The sequence below is a fragment of the Saccopteryx bilineata genome, chromosome 3 (assembly GCF_036850765.1).
Source record: "Saccopteryx bilineata isolate mSacBil1 chromosome 3, mSacBil1_pri_phased_curated, whole genome shotgun sequence".
NCBI lineage: Eukaryota > Metazoa > Chordata > Mammalia > Chiroptera > Emballonuridae > Saccopteryx > Saccopteryx bilineata.
Window position 1 is genome coordinate 258,858,839 of NC_089492.1, and position 14,980 is coordinate 258,873,818.

A 14,980-nucleotide genomic window follows, 5' to 3' on the forward strand; every position below is an offset into this window, starting at 1 on the left:
AAGGTCACTGGCTTGAGCAAGGGGTCACTGGCTCGGCTAGAGCCCCCCTTCCCTGTCAAGGCACATATGAGAAATGCAGAATCTTAGGTCTGACCCCAGATGTACCAAAATAGAATCTGCATTTTACCAAAATCTCAGATGATTTGAACGCACGTTGATGTAAGAGAAGCACTGGTCTTCAGCACTTTTATCTGATTGGCTTAAAATCAGGAGATGGTTGATCTCCGCTCTTCAGTTCATGCTCATCTTCACATTGGCAGCAGAACAGTGGGTAGGGCCCCTTGCCCAGGCCTTCTCCTCAGAGTTCGCTAACTGTGGGTGGCTTTTATGCCAACCCTCGGGAGCTTTGATTCTTGCAGGCTATGGGGGGGTGGTACATGCCGCATAAACTCCCACATATAGCCCTTCTGGCCTCAGCTGGAGCTCCCATTGCTGGCTCTACAGACTTACGTGTCCTCAGTATCACCTTTCTCTTTCCCTCCAGAATTAATATTACTAACAGAGAATTATGGGAGGGAAGATAGAGGATGGAAATGGAAATCCTTCTGCCTTCCTTTGAGGTCTTAGTTCCTCTGGCATCATTCTCTGCAAGATGTCCCTGAGCCAGGTTTGTCCTGATTCCTGTCCAGCTCTCAGGTTCAAGGATCAGTTTTCTTTGCCCAGTGGGGGTGGCTTTGGGTGCCCAACTTCTGTCAGGTCAAGTGACAGGGGAAACAGAGCTTTAATGTTCCATAGGCCCATGGCTTTGATGCTACATCTATGATTTAAAAATTAACATATCCAGCTTCCCTCTGGGCTCCAGATTTGGATTGCCAACTGCCTACTCGGCATCTCCACTTGCATGTCCAATGGGCATCTCATTTTTAAGATGGCCAAAATAAAACTCTTGATTCTGGTTCCCATCTCTAACCCTGTTATATCAATATTTTCTCTAGTCTTACCCACATCTGTAAATGGCACCACTATCTACTCAGCTGATCAAACCAAAAACCTCAATACTCTTTGGATTCTTTCTCTTATCTTGTATTCAGTCAGGTAGCTTTTATTTTTTTTCATTTGTACTCAGATATCTTTTAAAAATGTACTTTGAACCTGAACACTTTTTTTTCCTATTTTTAATTTTTATTATTTTTTATTTTTTACAGAGACAGAGAGAGAGTCAGAGAAAGGGATAGACAAGGACAGACAGGAATGAAGAGAGATGAGAAGCATCAATCATTAGTTTTTCATTGCGACACCTCAGTTGTTCATTGACTGCTTTCTCATATGTGCCTTGACTGTAGGCCTTCAGCAGACTGAGTAACCCCTTGCTCAAGCCAGCGACCTTGGGTCCAATCTGGTGAGCTTTGCTCAAACCAGATAAGCCCATGCTCAAGCTGGCGACCTTGGGGTCTCGAACCTGGGTCCTCTGCATCCCAGTCCAGCACTCTATCCACTGTGCCACTGCCTGGTCAGGCAAACCTGAACACTTTTTACTACCTCCACTCCAACCACCTTAGTCCAAGTCTGGGTTCCTGCTTCCTAACTGCTAACTGCCTCCACTTTTTCCCTCTTCAGTCCATCTTCCACATAATGCAGTGCAAATCATATTTCTTTGCTCCCCTGCTGAATCCCTCTAATGATTTTCCATTGCACTTAGAATAAAATCCAGACACCTCCTAATGGCACACAAGGTCCTGCCTGACCTGGCCACTGCCTATTGAATCTCACCTCCTACCGCTGTGTTCTTCACTCTGAACCAGCGGAAGATAAGTAACCTCATTGTGTCTTTCATCTTAATCTTTGTCATACTCAACCTTTCTGCAACACTTGATATTCTACTCCTTCTTTGGGTCCTGCAATGTATCACATTCTACTAGTTTCTCCTACTCCTGCCGTAACAGCCCCGCACCCCCAGCCCAGTTTCTTTCTTTGCTCTTTCTCTTAGGTGTTGCTGTTCCCCAGGTGCCCTTGTGTTGCCCTTTATATTACCTGAGTGATTGCATAGCTCTAATTCCATCTGTGTAGCAGTAACTCCCAAATTTTTATCACTCTCTTGAACTTAAAATTCTCAGGTTACTTCTTGGACATCTCTATTTGCTGTTCCGTAGGCACTTCAACTCACCAAGTCCCAAAAAGAACTATTACAAACTCCAACACACCCCCTTGGATCTTCTCTGCCTATGTTCGCATCTCAGTATAGCCTGCTTGGCCATTTAAGCTTGAAACTGAACAGTTATCTGCAAATCTTCATTATCCCTTCACACCTGCATCCAAGTTTTACCAAGTTCTGTGGTTTCTATAGGGAGGTGGTATAATAGTGGGTTAGGGTACAGAGCCCACAAGACAAGAAGCTTGGCTGTGACTGTAGAGAGTTGAGATGAGGACTTTCTGCTCTTGTATGAAAAGAGGTCCAGCTACCTGTCCTTGTCCTTTTCGCATTTTTCTTTGCTTCCACACAGCTGAAAAGAGGTGCTTTCCCCCAATTTTTACTTCTTTAGAATATCAGGCAGAAACTGGAGTAGGCTGAGGGAGACACATAGGTCTGTCTACTCTTTGTCCTAGTAGGCTTCTTAAAGTCCAGCCCAGATTAGCAGACCTAGGCTTTTCTGTTGGCAGAAGTCCTGGCTTATAAAAGCCCCCACCTGACCTCTGTGCAGCCATTGCTGAAAGAACTCAAGGGGTTGGTTGCTGGAGGAGGATTGGCTCAGGCAGTAAGTAGAGTGATATTAAACTACTCTCTAGGAGTGGGGGCGGGGGGAGTCTTGTTTTGTAGCATTTGCTGCTTTTTATGATGTAAATACCTAACCGGAGGTCCCAAGCCTTGCACTTGGTTCTCCTGCAAGGACCTGTGTGGCCATGGCCATATGGCTTCCCTGTTCCTAACAGTTCTTTGATGGATACTCTAGCAGGAAGCTGCCCTTCCTTAGCCTTAAAGGGTCCACCAGAGAGTAACCAATGCTTAGATATCAACATCTAGGCCAAAGACCAGAGTCTCAGGCCCTGGCCGGTTCGCTTAGTGGTAGAGCATCAGCCTGGCATGTGGATGTCCCAGGTTCGATTCCCGGTCAGGGTACACAGGAGAAGTGCCCATCTGCTTCTCCACCTCTCCCTCTCTCACTTCTCTCTCTCTCCCTCTTCCCTTCCTGCAGCCAAGGCTGGATTGGATCTAGTTGGCCAGGCCACTGAGGATGGCTCCATGGCCTCCACCTCAGGAGCTAAGAGCTTGGTTGCTTAGCAACAGAGCAACAACCCAGATGGGCAGAGCATTGCCCCTTAGTGGGCTTGTCTGGTGGATCCCAGTTGGAGCACATGCGGGAATCTCTCTGCTGCCCCTTCTCAATGAGCTAAAAAAAAAAAGAGGCCAGAATCCCTTCTCTTGGTCCAGTTCTTAACTACTGAGAGACCCCTGGGTTAGCTAACAGAACAGAGGAAGCCCTCCCTCTGCCACTGATTTGTGTGTGGCTCAGGGCACACCCTGTGGGCCTTAACTGGACTAGATCAAAACATCTTTTTCCCCTTGGGCCCTGTGGCCACAGGCTCTGATAGGTTCTTTCTACCTCTAATATTCCCTACTTTTACTTCCCAAAGCAAGGTGAGAGCAGAAGATGGGAGCCCTTAGTCTAGGAAACAGCAGAGGCCAATTGGGGCTGCCTAACACTACAACCTCAAAGCCTGGAGAAGTGCCCTTGCTTCTGCTGCCTCAAAGGTAGCTGCTGCCCCTAACAGAACCTCAGAGCTGTGCTTGGGCCCCAGCCACTTTAGGAAAAGGACAGGGCCCTGAGTGAGCTCCTGCTGTGTGAGCTGGGCTCACCTCAGAGATCCAGCTGACCCAGGGGGTAGAAGTAACCATCTGGGCCTGAACAGGGGAGGGAGAAACCTGCTGCAGCGGCGCTGAGCCCCAGTCCAGGAAAGTGTTCCCCTTCTTTCCGTAAAGTCCTTTCTCCTTCTCTTCTCCCAGGACACAGCTTCCTCATCCTGACTAGGTTCACTCCCCGTCCCTCTGAGTTCCGCAGTTCCCCAGGCAAACTCTACTCATCCCATGGTGAGCAGCACTTTGTCCAAGGAAAATCCTTTACTCTTCTTTAAATTCTCATACCACAAAGGGCTGAAGCTCTTAATGTTTGGGGGCCCGCAGATCCCTCTGAAAATCTGTTGCTACTAAGGGCCTTCCTCCTCTGATAAAAGTAAACTTATATATAAATATCTGCAGACTGTTTGGGGGGTCCACACATTCCCTCAACTCCATCATGCACTCGGGAAGAATCTAAGAAAGCTATATCCTAGAAGAACAGATCATCCAGTCCATTCTCCCACTTAAGCCAGAATTGCATCTCACAGCAAGCCCCCTGAATGGTGTTCCTCTTCTCCACCTGGCCCACTGATCAAGATCACCTCCTTCAGGAAGCCTTCCTTTCTCTCTCCTCTCCTCTCTGATCCCCTCAGCATCCCAGCCTGAGCCACACAATCTCCCACCTGTGCTTTCTCCCTGTGTGTTGTCTTACTTCCCCAGCAAGACAGCAGGCTCTCTGAGGACTCATGTATTTAATCCTATAACCCTCAGCTGGAGTTGGAAGTGACCATGATCCTGTACTTGAGGATTCTGTGTTTTGAAGCCAGGGATCATGACAGCAGTGGCCCATCCCCCAAAGGATGGGGCTGTATAGCTGCCCTTCCAAGGGCCTTATACTCTGCTTAGGCCTCACCAGTGCAGGGACCCCCCTGGGATAACTGCCTTTTCTGCTGGAAAGTCCGAGAAAGCCTTTCAACAGTGGAAGTTGATAGATAGGGAAACCAAGAACCAGGGAGGCAAAATGACTTACCATAGGTCAATATGCAAGAAAGAGGCAGAGCTGGGACTGAGACCCAGATCCCAATTCCCAGACTAGAGCTCTTTTGTTTTACACAAATGGCTTTATAAAAACTAAATCTGTCCTCACACTCCCACACTCCGATATGCATAGAGAATTTCTGAAAAGATACATAACACAGTTAACAGTGCTCCCTCTGGGGAGTGTGACGGTGGGGGTGGTCAGAGAGGTGCAGAGGGAACTTCTACTGTATCCCTTGAGACCCTTTTGTACTTTGGGATTTTATTTTTGTTTGTTTACGATTCTGTTGTTATTTTTTTTTTACCATGAATATGTTTTATTTATTCATATTATAAAAATAAATCTGCCACAGAAAGGAGATTCTGGCCCCAGGCCACTCCCAACACACACATAAAAACAAAAAGAAGCCTGACCTGGTGGTGGCGCAGTGGATAGAGCATCGGACTGGGATGTGGAAGGACCCAGGTTCGAGACCCCGAGGTCGCCAGCTTGAGTGCGGGCTCATCTGGTTTGAACGAGGCTCACCAGCTTGGACCCAAGGTCGCTGGCTCCAGCAAGGGGTTGCTCAGCCTGCTGAAGGCCCGCGGTCAAGGCACATGTGAGAAAGCAATCAATGAACAACTAAGGTGTTGCAACGCGCAATGAAAAACTAATGATTGATGCTTCTCATCTCTCTCTGTTACTGTCTGTCTATCCCTCTCTCTGACTCACTCTCTGTCTCTGTAAAAAATAAATAAATAATTTAAAAAAACAAACAAACAAAACAAACAAACAAACAAACAAAAAAAACAAAAAGAAAACAAAAAGAAGCTGTAAGTCAACCTGTCCAGGCACACAACTATACACCCCTGCACCACCACTGGCCAGGTCCAAAGTCCATTCTTTAATCATTACATAAATGCCCCTGACTAGGACCTCTGATTCCTCCATTTTATTCATTACTTTAACATTATGTGCTTGGTGCCAGGCCTGCTATTGAGTCACTCCCACAGTATGAGGCCGAGTTCAAAATAGGCATCAGGAATGACTTAATTTAAGTAAAGGGGAAAAGGAGCAGTAGATGCCTAGCAGTGACCCCAAATGAGAGAGTCAGCCCTCTTCTTCCATCCTCCATGACACATTGTTATTCCTGAGCTGCTTTTACTGAGCCACCAGACTCCCTCTGACCCCTGAATCCATGTTTCCTGCCGAGGAAACAGGAGGACCAGCCTACTACAGCCTGCCTCACCCCGGGAGAGGGTGAGGGTGAGATAAGAGGATACTCAGCCCATAGGAGGTGCCCAGAGGGCCACGCAGGAAATCACTCCTTCCTTGGGGGCTGAGAGGGAATGACTCAGGGCTGCCTGGTGGGAGTTCCGCTTTTGTGGTCAGGACTGGCTGCAGTGAGGCCCCTCAGGCTAGTCCTCCCCAGCTGCCTGCCTAATGAGTTTTGAGAAATGTGTCTTGACTTTCCTCTTTTTTTTTCCCATCATTTCTCTGGATACAAGTTCGTGCTGCTGGACTGGTCTCTTGCTCCAACCCCTGCCCAACCCAGGCCATCTCCTGTGAGAATATAGCTGTAGAGAGGAAGTGAGAACTGAAGCTGGGCAGGTATGGGGCAGGCGAGGCTGAGTATTTAGGTGCTGGGTACCTGCAGTTTGCCACCTTGTTTGTAATGAGGCTCTGGGTGCAATGGGGCCACAGTGGAAATGTGGGGATTGTCTATTGGGAGAGGGTCCCCTTGCGTCCTGCTCTTAGCCCAGTACCTGGCATGCGGTATGAGATCAGTGTATTTGCGTTGAAGTTGTAAGTTGTATTATACCCTAATCCGTCCCCTTTTCATGGTACCAGAGAAGAAGCATAGGACCATGGCTAAGACAGGGGCTCTGAAGTCAGAATATCTAGGTTTGAATCCCAGCTCTGCCATTTACTTGTTGTCAGACTTTGGCTAACAGTCAAAATCTTAACCTCTCTGAGCTTGTTTTCTCTTCTGTGAAATGGGGATGAGAATAATAGTCCCTATCTAACATGTTGCTGAAGATGAAGGAATTAATTCATATGTGCTAAGTGTCTGGCAATTAAGTACCATGTAAGTATTAACTGGTTTTTTTCTTTTAGTGACTGGCATCTTTATCAACCCAGTTACCTGAACAGACAATTGGCAATAATCCTAGGCTCTGCCCTTTCCTCTCATTCCCATATTCAACCCTGTCCCATTTTTTTAACCATGTATGTCCTCCAGTTTGCCACCTCTTGGTCATTTCTCACCTGCGATACTGGAATAGTCTCTCACTGATCTTGCCTTTACTCTGCCTTTTTATTTTTTTTTAATTAATTTATTTTTTTACATGAGAGAGAGTCAGAGAGAGAGAGATAGACAGGGACAGACAGACAGGAACAGAGAGAGATGAGAAGCATCAATCATTAGTTTTTCGTTGCATGTTGTAACACCTTAGTTGTTCATTGATTGCCCTCTCATATGTGCCTTGACCGCAGGCCTTCAGCAGATGGAGTAACTCCTTGCTAGAGCCAGCGACCTTGGGTTCAAGCTGGTGGGCTTTTGCTCAAACCAGATGAGCCCATGCTCAAGTTGGTGACCTCAGGGTCTCAAACCTGGGTCCTCCGCATCCCAGTCTGACGCTCTATCCACTGCGCCACCACCTGGTCAGGCTACTCTGCTTTTTAAAAAATAGTTCTATCAAGATGTAATTTCCATACAATATCCTTCACCCATTTGAAGTGTGCATTTCAGTGGTTTTTAATATACTCACAGATATGTGCAACTGTCAGTTTTAGACATTTGTATCACCTCAGAAAGAAATCCATATATTTTAGCTCTAGTCTTCCTATTTCCCCTTCTTCCTCCCAGCCCTAAAGCAGCAGGTTCACCTATTCTGGACATTTCATATAAATTATATACAAATATAAGTAGTACATGGTCATTTGTTACTAGCTTCTTTCACTTAGCATGGTATTTTCAGGGTTTCTGCATGTTGTAGCATGTATCAGTACATCATTCCCTTTTAATGGCTGAGTGATATTCCATTGTGTGGATATACTACATTTTGTTCATTCATCAGTTGAGAGACATTTGGGTTATTTCCACTATTATTTATAAATAATTTATTCCATTATTATGAATAATGCTTCTATAAACATTTATGCACAAGTTTTTGTGTGGATATGTTTTTTTTTTAATTTTATATATATGTTTAGGGCAAAAGAGAAAGAAAAACATTGATTTGTTGTTCTACTTATTTACACATTCATTGGTTGATCCTTGTACGTGCCCTATTGGGATGCTACTCTAACCAACTGAGCTACTTGGCGAGGGCCTGTCTTTTCACCTTCTTAATAGTGTCCTTTGATGTACAAAAGTTTCCAATTTTGATGAAGTCTAATTTATCTATTTTTTTATCTTGTTACTTGTAGTTTAGTGTCATATATAAGAATCCATTATTAAATTTGAAGTAATGAAAATTTACCTCTATATATTTTTTGAGGGTTTTATAGTTTTGGCTCTTATATTTAGGTCTTTGTTCCTTTAAAAATTTTTTATTTATTTATTGATTTTTAGATAGAGAAGAGAGAGAGGAGAAGTGGGAAGCATCACCTCGTACTAGTTGCTTCCCATATGTGCCTTCACTGGGCAAGCCAGGGTTTTGAACCAGCAACCTCAGCATTCCAGGTCAACACTTTATCCACTGCACCACCACAGGTCAGGTGGTCTTTGTTACATTTTATGTTGATTTTGTATATAGTGTTTAGGTAGAGGTCCAATTTCATTCTTTTGTATGTATTCAGTTGTTCCATCATCATTTGTTGATGACTGTTGTTTTCTCATTAAATGGTCTTGACATCTTTGTAGAAAGTCATTTGACCAGAGACACAGGGATTTATTTCTGGATTCTGAATTCTGCCCTTTTGACTTATATATCTATCCTTATGCCAGTACCATACTATCTTGATTTTTGTTGTTGCTTTGTAGTTAGTTTTGAAATTGGGAAGTGGGAGTCCACAAACTTTATTATTCCTTTTTTTTTTTTTTTTAAGTGAGAGGAGGGGAGATAATGAGGCAGACTCTTACATGCACCCTGACCAGGATCTACCTGGCAACCCCATCTGGGGCTGATGCTTGAGTACTAAGCTATTTTTAGCATTCGAGGCTGACTTGCTCAGACCAACCAAGCTATCTTCAGTGCCCGGGGCCATGCTTGAACCAATCGAGCCTCTGGCTATAGGAGGGGAAGAGGGAGAGAAGGGGGAGAGGATGGGAGGAAGAGAGAGAGATAGTTGCTTCTCCTGTGTGTCCTGACTGGGAATTGAACCCAGGACATCCATATGCCAGGCTGACACTCTATCCACGGAGCCACCAGCCGGGGACAAACTTTGTTATTCTTTTGCAAGACAGTTTTAGACATTCTGGGTGCCTTGCAATTCCATTTGAGTTTTAGAATTAGTTTATCAATATGTACAATGAATCCAGTTGGGATTCTGATATTTATTTTATTGAATCTGTAGATCAATTTGGGAAGTATCATATTAATAATAAGTTTTTCCTTTACGAACATGATTTTTCATTTATAAATTAGAGAAGATGCTCTAATTTATTTGTTATGTAGTTTTCAGAGTATAAGTTTTGCCCTTTGTTAAATCTATTTCTAAGTATTTTATTCTTTTTAATGCTATTGTAGCTGGAGTTTTTTTTTCCTTTTTCAAATTATTCATTGCAAGTATATAGAAGAAAAGTGCTTTTTGTATATTGGTCTTGTGTCCTACAACCTTGCTAAACTCATTTACTAGTTTTAATAGTTTTTTTAGTGGACTCCTTAGGATTTTGTATATATGCAATCATGTTATCTGCAAATAGAGATACTTTTACTTCTTCCTTTCCTGTCTGAATGGTGTTTATTTCTTTTTCTTGCCCTGGTTAGAACCTTTAGTACAATGTTGAATGGAAGTGGGGAGAGAAGATATCCTTGTCTTGTTTCTGATCCTAGGGGGACAGGATTCAGTCCTTCACTATTAAGACTGATGTTAGCTGTGGGTTTTTGTAAATGCCCTGTATCAGGTCAATGAAGTTTCTTTCTATTCCTAGTTATTTTTTTGTTTTGTTTTAATTAAGAAAGGGTGTTGGATTTTGTCAAATGTTATTTTTGTGTGTCGATTGAGATGATCAGCCTGGCCTGTGGTAGCACACAGTGGATAAAACGGCGGCCTGGAATGCTGAGGTCACTGGTTCAAAACCCTGGACTTGTCTGGTCAAGGCACACACAACAAGCAATGAACAACGAAAGTGAAGTGACTATGAGTTGGAACTTCTCTCTACCCTCCCCACCTTAAAATCAGTAAATAAAATCCTTAAAAGAAAAAAGAAATGATGATCATGTGGTTTTAAAAATTCTATTGCTGTAATGTATTACATCAATTGAGTTTTGGATGTTGAACTAACCTTGTATTTCTGGGATAAATACCACTTTGTTATGGTTGTTAGATTCTGTCTGCTAGGATTTTCACGAGAATTTTTGTGTCCATATTTATGTAATGTTTTCTTGTAATGTCTTTGGTCTAAGTATCAGGGCAATACTGGCCTCATAGAATGAATTGAAAACTAGTCTCTTCTATTTTTGGGAAGAGTTTGAAGAATTTATGTTTATTCTTATTTAAATGTTTGGTAGAATTCACCAGTGAAGCTATCCTGGGCATAGATTTTTTTTGTGGGTAGTTTTTTAAAATTACTAATTTAATCTCTTTGTTACAAGTCTATTCAGACTGCTTATTTTTTTCTTTAGTCAATTTTGGTAGTTTTTTTCTTTTTAGGAATTTGTCCATTTCATCTCAGGGATCTAATAATTTATGGGCCGACTCCTAAGCTTCATGCTTGCTCCTCTATAATCCATTCTCCACACAGTAGCCAGAGTGATCTTTCAAAAAAATGCAAATCTGATCATGATATACCCCTGCTTCCAGCTCTTCCATGGCTGCTTTCTGCCCTGAGGGTAAAGGTCTTTCCTTAATGCTGCCCCTAAGGTCCAGTACGGGCTGGCCTCTGTCACCTCTCTGGGTCCCTTACCCTCACAGGGCTGTGCTCTCCCTTTCTTCCAGCCACTCGGAAACCTGCAGATCCTGAAAATATCCCTTGTGACAGAGGCTGTTTCCTCTGCCAGGATCTTGCCTCTGGTGAGCCCCCACTTCTTCATGGCCCAGATTAAAACATCACTTTCTCTGAAAAATCTCTCCTGACTATTATTTCCTTTCTATGTGCTACTCAGGTACCCTCCCTCTCTTATAGCATAGTCTCCTATTTTTGTTTACATACCTGTCACCTCACAGTGGCATCTTGGTTTATATATATATTGGTCCCCAATGGGACAGCTTTTTAATCCCCACATCCTGGACCTGGTGATACCCCTGTGGTAGATCTAAAATAATTTTTTTTTTTTTTTTTTACAGAGGCAGAGATAGACAGGGACAGACAGACAGGAACGGAGAGAGATGAGAAGCATCAATCATCAGTTCCTTGTTGCGCGTTGCGACTTCTTAGTTGTTCATTGATTGCTTTCTCACATGTGCCTTGACCGTGGGCCTTCAGCAGACCGAGTAACCCCCTGCTGGAGCCAGTGACCTTGGGTCTAAGCTGGTGAGCTCTTTGCTCAAGCCAGATGAGCCCGCGCTCAAGCTGGCGACCTCGGGGTCTCAAACCTGGGTCCTTCCGCATCCCAGTCCGACGCTCTATCCACTGCGCCACCACCTCGTCAGGCCTAAAATGAAATTTCATTCTAGCAAATCCCATCTCCCTCATCCTGCACAGCTTCCCATGTACTCCAGTTAATTTCTTCTTAAATTCAGCTCCGCATGCTAGCCATTCGGGTCTTGTCAGGATACAGATTCTGATAACCCCTACCCGCCCCATTCAACTTCCTGCATTTGTATGTATTGCCCTCTGACCCTGAGCACTGTGTACCGGGCCCAGAGCTGTGAAAAACTGTGCCAGTCTGATCTCATTTGGTGCTAACAACAGTGAGGTACTTGTTACTAACCCCATTTTTTCAGAGAGGTTAAGTGACTTGAACAAGGTCACACAGAGAGTGATATAACAAGGACTTAGACATGAGTCTGTGTGATTCCAGAATCTGTGTTATTAACTACAATGCCATACCATGTTATGTATTCTTTGATCTCATCTGATTCACTGAAAAAAAAATGAATCAAGACAAATGTTTCCGCCTGACCAGGCAGTAGCACAGTGGATAGAGTGTCAGATTGGGATGCAGAGGATCCAGGTTCAAAAACTGGAGGTCACCAGCTTGAGCGTGGGCTCATCTGGTTTGAGCAAGGTTGGCTCACCAGCTTGAACCCAAGGTCGCTGGCTTGAGCAAGGGGTCACTGGCTCTGCTGTAGTGGTCCCGGGTCAAGGCACATATGAGAAAGCAATCAATGAACAACTAAGGTGCCTCAATGAAGAATTGATGCTTCTCATCTCTCTCCCTTTCTGTGTGTCCCTATCTATCCCACTCTCTGACTCTCTGTCTCTGTCAAAAAAAAAAAAAAAAGAAATAAAAAGATAAATGTTTCCTAAGGACCAGTGGGAGAGGCCAGCAAGGACAAAACAAAAGGACAGGCAAACCTGAAGGCCACAAGCCTGACCAGGCGGTGGCGCAGTGAATAGAATGTCGGACTGGGACGCAGAGAACCCAGGTTCAAGACCCCGAGGTCGCCAGCTTGAGCGCGGGCTCATCTGGTTTGGGCAAAAGCTCACCAGCTTGGACCCAAGGTTGCTGGCTTAAGCAAGGGGTTACTTGGTTACTCAAGGGGTCTGCTGAAGGCCCACAGTCAAGGCACATAAGAGAAAGCAATCAATGAACAACTAAGGTGTCGCAACGAAAAACTGATAATTGATGCTTCTCATCTCTCTCCGTTCCTGTCTGTCTGTCCCTATCTATCCCTCTCTCTCTCACTCTGTCTCTGTAAAAAAAAACAAAAACAAAAACAAAAAAACCTGAAGGTCACAAGATATGAAGTGGGACATGGGGCTAGTTTTCAAGACAGCAAGCACCTCTTAGCTCTCTAGGAGACCCTGGGGAAGACAAAGGAATCCTACCATGGCTGGCTGAAGATGGGACTAACCTCGCCTTCCTCTTTTGAGGTCCACAAAGCTGGGCAGTAAGATGGCTACCAAGCCAGGAAAGACTGCCTAGAGACAAAGGAAAGTGGGAGCTCCACACAGGCCACATCTGTCTGGTGCTGAGGTGTTGTGGACCATTAATGGCAGGAAGCCATTATAGATTCAAGGCTTAGCAAAAGGCTAAGTTCTTCCCCATCCATCTCCATATTTGGCTTTGATGCTGAGTATTTGCACCCACTCCACTTGCTTCCTTGGGTTGCAGGAAGCAATATACATGCCCTTCCTCCCACTCTTTGTTTCAGATGTTTGTAAATTTCACTAATGTATCCTGTTTTTGCCTTGGGAGAGTTCCTGTCTTAGCATTTGATGTGCAACTTTGTATCAGGGTCCTTGATTTGCATAGGTCCATATAATAAAGTGAACTGGGGCTGTGAGGCACTCAGATACTGCCAGGCAGTTTGAAGAGTCCTCCCGGTCCCATCGGTTTTGTTCTGACAAAGTGTGTTTCCTTAATTCCGCACCGTTATTTGGAGCCGTGCTGGTCCGCGGCAAGTGGCGCCTGAACAGAGACTTGAGTATGAGTACGAGGAAACTAAAACTGAAGGAAGGTGACGGAACTCCCCAAAGTGAAGTGCGCATAGTGAGTAAAGAAAGTTTTGGGGGAAAGTGTAGTTGGGAGTAAAAGAATATGGGACAGATAGGGTCAAAAGTAAGGGACCTTTATGTAGAAATGTTTCCATATGAAGACAAATCATTGTCTGAAGAGTATCAGGGTGAGCTGGAAACAGAGGGATGTGAATACGAGGATAACTTGGGAGTCTGAGGATGACGGGGGATGAAAAATCCGTGGCTATGGCTGCCTTAGCTGCGGGGCCTCCGCTGCCCTCAGCTCCTTCCTACATTCAACCCTCTGCTCCTCCGTTCCCTTATCGGGCTGATTGCGGAGTCTATAGCTCAAAATCTGGGAAATCCCCTCTCCAACAATCTATAGACCAGGCTCAAAATGTAGGGGAAACAATAAATGATGGCTTTACCCATTTTCCTGTTGTAGAAAGACAGGATGATACAGGGAGACTAGTGCGAGAACATGAACCTGTACCTTTTAGAACTCTGAAAGAGCTTAAACTTGCTTGTGTTCAGTATGGGCCTACTGCCCCTTTTTCACTTGGTTTATTAGATACTATTAGGGCAAAGGCTCTTCCCCCAAATGACTGGAAGGTGATTGCTTGTGCTTGGCTCTCTGGGGGTAATTATTTGCTGTGGAAGTTGGACTTTCATGAAGGGGCTGTTGAGGTAGGAGAAAAATCTCAGCATAGTCAACCTGAGCCGCCAGTTACAGCAACTATAGAATTTGAGAATGGATAGGAGACTCAGGTATTAGGAAAATTTCAGCTTTTTCTGTCATGGGCCGATTTTCTTTAATGTTTTGACTGAGGTCTTCTGAACTATCATTTTGTTTCTTTCTTGTTCTTTGCCTGGAGGTTGAGGCGGGGGACCTGTGTTGGATTTGACTATAGGAAATATCCCAGCAGCTGCCGAGAGCAAATTTTCTCGGGGAGATTTTATTTAGTCACATCCTTCAGTCTCCGTCAGAAAATGCCCTGACTAATATCAGGCAGGCATCTTTCTAATCGTGATGTGCTCTGAAATCCCGGGTTTCTCTCTGGTTTGTCTGGTTCGTCTAATTCTTGTCTCTGTTTAGTCTTTGTTTAATGTTGTCAAAATGTGTCTGTCTTAAGGCCTGAGTTGGGGGTTTTTTTGCATGCAAGGGTTGGAAATGCTGGCTCTAATATTTAGAAAAAATAAAATGTTTTTAGAACTTGTAATGAGCGCTCATTTAAATTTTAAAAGAATAGAATGTAGATCCTTAAGTCTTACTGATTTGGTTAGTGCATTGTGAGGTGTGTTCAGAGTTAGAAGCAAAATAGCAACTTAAGTATTAGGAAACGCCTGCAAATCTTCTTTGTCATGCTCTTTTTTACTTTAAGTTTTTTGAATACTGACATACAGGGTCATTCAGCAGCAGAGAGACTCTGGAACCCTGCAAGGAAAACCTTCCTTGAAG